Genomic DNA, 4759 nt, shown 5'->3' with positions numbered 1-4759 from the left:
ATATACTGTATCTACATTTAATGAAAGATATTGATCGATAAAATTATCCAGTAAATACCAATGTATATTGCTCTGCTTGCTTTGTATTTTTTGATATACGAATGGATAGAGTAAATTTCCAAATACACACTCGCCCAAACTTTTAGAGTCACCAAAAGCTTTGAGAAGGTTGATAGATGATTTAATAAAATTAAAGATAATTTGATTAAATCATACAATGTTCTCAATTTACATCGCGAATCAGGTCGACGTACGTCTGTAATTTTGTGCATTTCAAGTAATAAAATGATATTGCATATCATTCAAAATTCATTCATGCATTATCGAGATGAAAGTTATTCGTGAATTCTTACGCTCATGTTTAGCACTCTTGTTGAAGTCTATTTCTCGCGAGAAAGTTATATTATAGCTTTCTGTCGCAATTAAATTTGAATACTTTATTTAATTTTCTATCATTTATCTTGGAATTACACAAAAGTGGTTTTTGTTAAGATTTTCTTTACATAAAATTGTTTGTTTTTTTAAGAATCTTTTTTAAGAATTTTAGTAAAAATTGGAGATTACGAACATCTATAGAAATTAAACAATTAAACTTTTAAATAATATTTTAACAAAAAATAAAAAAGAGAATAACACGTGTTAAAATTCATATTATCAATTTCTAACTTTTTCATTAAAGTAATAGGTATGTTCCAGAAAAATATATATAATTTTAATTAAATTTTGAAATATATATATATATAGAATAAAAATTATTTTTTAAATGATCCGTAATTTTTTAATTACAGAGAGTAATATTACAGAGAGTAATATTAGCACGTAAATTAAGGAATTGTCTGAGTGTTATAATGACCGTAGAGGATTATAGCTTAAGTCTTGCCAAGGCAATGGCAATCTTAAACTAGCCTATTAAGTTCTTAAGCGATCGATATGAACGCACTTCTCCGAGAATTAATTTCGTCGTCAGTCAACACGATGGTAAATGGATTGAACACATCATTACCCTACTAACATCATTTTCCACTTGCCGCCATTATTGGAAAATTCTCATATTTACAAATTGTTATTATATATACTGTATAATTAAAAATTTGTATTTATAATTCATAATTTAATTTTATATACATTATATTTCTTTTATATAAAAGTTTACTTATGATAATAGCGTAGATTATGTAATTAAATATTTATTATTCATTATCTTTAAATTCTTTGAATTCTTCATGATAAAATAAACTATCTTAAAAGACAAAACATGAATAAATAAAAGATAATAATATTCCAACTTTCAGCGATTAGTCGATTAGAAATACTTCTTTTTTCTATTCGATTTTTTTCTCTTTCTTCGTTTCTGTTTTTATTATACTAAATGTAATTATTTATAAAACTGATTACTTAATTATAATAATTGTATACAATATTGTAACATTTAGGATCGATTATTCTATATTCGAATAAACTAGAGCAACTCCGGTATATACGTCGCACCTATCAAAAAATTAATTTATTAAGTATTATTTACTAAAGTTTAAAGTAAACGAATTATATCAGTAAAAACTTTGTATTGTCTATTACTATGAAAAAAATATTAAAAATCCGAAATATTTATTTTTTATATTAAAAAATAATCTTTTTGAAATCCTTGCATTTTTGCCATATATTCCATAGGGATGGGATATATGGCTACTTATAGGGGAAATGAATATGTACGGGTTATGAAAAATTTACAAATAATGCATATATGTAAATAAGAAATATAGTGACACAATAACTTATAAAATGTGTTTATAAAGTTTTATTAAGGAATAAAATGGTAAATATGTATATGAAGTAATAAATAATAATTACAATCTTCCTATATACAAGTGTTATGACATAAGATACATATTTCATATAATGCGTTTATTGCATTTCACTGAATTCAATCTGCGCACTTTGTATGCTTAGGCATAAATCCCGCCCGTTAAAAGTGCCGTATATCCCAAACAGAATATACAAGACAACAAACTAAACAAAGCATATAAGAGCAAAGTACTTATATTTTGTTATACAACACGCTTGCGCAACACTATTCCTCTACACTCATGTATCACGAAATAATCACTAAGTCTTTTGCCCATCTTATAGTAATTATTTTATGTAGATTATAATTTATGATGGCATTACTTAACACAGATCGATTCAATTCACAATAATTTAATTAATATTAATGGTACGAAACTGAAATCATAATGCAATACTAATATAACATAAAAGCATGTAACAGAGTAGTTATGGGAAAATTATTCCCATTTCTTCTATTTTTTTCTGATTTCTTCGATGTAAATTTCAGAAGGCGTATTTGCCAGAGTTACTCTATGTGATAATTTATCTACTGGATAAACAAAAGAGTAAAAGAATAAGAATATAAGAGAGTAAGAAAATAAAACAGTCAATTGAAATTTACTGAAAGATGGAATAACTCAATCATATTGATTTAGGAAGGAATATTCATTAACTTAATTATTTAATTAATCATCGATGCTTACTATAGGAATCTTCTGCGTACTGCAACAGTTAAACAAGCAGCGCGTTTATTTATTTATCATAATATGGCAAGTGATTAAATACTTTGTACCACACATTTCCTATGATATAATTATCTAAAATCTGTACAAATTTACGTTTATCCGCATCGCGTAATTTGGAACAAGCCATTTGATTTGAAAATAATGAAGAACTTACCAATTCGATATTCAATTTTCTGAAAGTATAGATAATGAGTAAGATTTGGTTCATATTAATATTAAATTTATGCTTGACTTGTTCCAATTAAATTAAAGTTTAAATTGAATCAAATTTTTTAACTTTTTATAAAATTTTATTTATCATTTATGTGTTATTGATATGATATTTTGTTGATGTTTCAATATCTTCGATAAAAAGATTATGCAAATTGTTTTACTTAAAAATATATGAAATGCAACCAATTTATGACAAGATTTAACATTTTCCAGATCTCATCATGGAATTTAATTTGGAAGTTTTTTAAACTAGTATATGATTCTCTCGATACTGTTTATATTCACTGATGCTGTGGTATAGATTTCGTTTAATTACAATGCAAATGATTTCCACATTGGAATCGAAATGATAGTGTTTCGTTGCATTAAATTGATTCAAGTACTTTGATCTTGTATTTTGATCTTGTATTACATTAAGATAACAGTGTAAAAAGTAATTTTACTTTTTTAATCATATTATTTCAGCAAGCGTATAATTAGTTAAATTAATTTTTTATTCATCCGTGATTAATAAAAATCTCAAACATAACACACAGAGTTTGAAATATAATTCATTTCAAGAAGGAATAAAAAACGCCTTTATATATATAAAACATTGTACGTCAAATGCACGATTATTAATAACGATGGAAATTGAAATAAAACAATGGTATGATAGTAAATTGCGATTAAAAGAGATATAACAATCTTTTCATAATCGAAATGCTCTTCCCCGTTTTTCCCATGGATTGCACTATAACGGAATATATATTCGTAATGAAAACCAATATTGCCCCATAGCGATAATGCTTCGTAGAGACTGCAGTTACACGATGCAATTATCGACCACTCGACGAACGTGTCAGAAACGTAATGAAGGAGATCAATGGATTTTCAATTGCCAGTATGGCACGGACTCGCGCCAGAACTTTGAAATAATGCTGGTGCGTTGTATAATTGACCGGTATTATTTCCTAGTACAAATTATAACATGTCTCCCTTCCTACTCTGCACGTACTAATGAGATTTAGAGAATTAACAATCGATTTATGCGAACAAATAGCATCACTGTCACATTACAATGACAGATCACATCAAAAACAATAGGATTAATACACTTTAATTCTAAAGTCAAAATGCACTATTTGATAATTATAAAATCAATATTGATAAAATTATTATAGGTATCATGACAATTGTAATATATCCAATAGAAAATAAAGCTCATAATGGTTGAAATTGGATCTTTTGTGCTTAAATAATTCGAATAATTTATATATTATGTATTAAATCCTACCAAATTGCGCATTGATTTTTTAATTTTAAAATGCTATACCGACAGAACTACAATAGTATAATATCAAAAATTGCCTAGTAATTTAATTATTTAATAGTCCTAGGCATTTTAGAACGATCTTAATGATGCTGATAAATATATTAAAATTCGTAAATAATTTATTGTGAAAAATATCATTTCATAGTCTTTTAGCATTATTAAGATTTTTCTAAGATGCCCATGAGCATCAAATTATTAAATTGGGCAATTTAATTTGTGACATTACTATGGTAATGTCGGTATAGCATTTCAAAACCGAAAAATTAATTTGACGCATAATTTGAATTCGATACGTAATATATAAATAGAGAGCGAGTGTGGCAGAATAGACAATGCATTGGTCTGTTATGCTAGAAATCTCAGGTTTGATTATCAGTAAAATATTTTCGTGCATTCATTTTCCTCTCGGAAGGAAGCAACTCACCGAAAGTATCCTTGCTAAGAATACTTCTGTAAACAAAAATTTCGTCGTTCGGAATCGACGTTAAACTACAAGTTCCATATGAACTGTATACAACTAGCGTGCACATCACAAGCATGAGAAAAGTCACCACGCTCAGACACAAAGAACAAGATTAAAGAATATAAATTCACATCGAATTATTTAAGCTAAAGATCTAGCTTCAACCATTATGAATTTTATTTCTCATTGGTTGTATGG

General features: G+C 26.8%; 1 protein-coding gene across 1 annotated transcript in view; it reads left to right on the top strand.

Annotated features, from left to right (window-relative positions):
* LOC108685264 (acetylcholine receptor subunit alpha-like) overlaps positions 1-4759 on the top strand; it is a 333770-nt gene that overhangs the window by 199296 nt on the left and 129715 nt on the right. The window lies entirely within an intron of this gene.

Source organism: Atta colombica, unplaced genomic scaffold, assembly GCF_001594045.1.
Source record: "Atta colombica isolate Treedump-2 unplaced genomic scaffold, Acol1.0 scaffold15, whole genome shotgun sequence".
Taxonomy (NCBI): Eukaryota; Metazoa; Arthropoda; class Insecta; order Hymenoptera; family Formicidae; genus Atta; species Atta colombica.
This window is presented reverse-complemented; position numbering and strand designations above follow the sequence as displayed.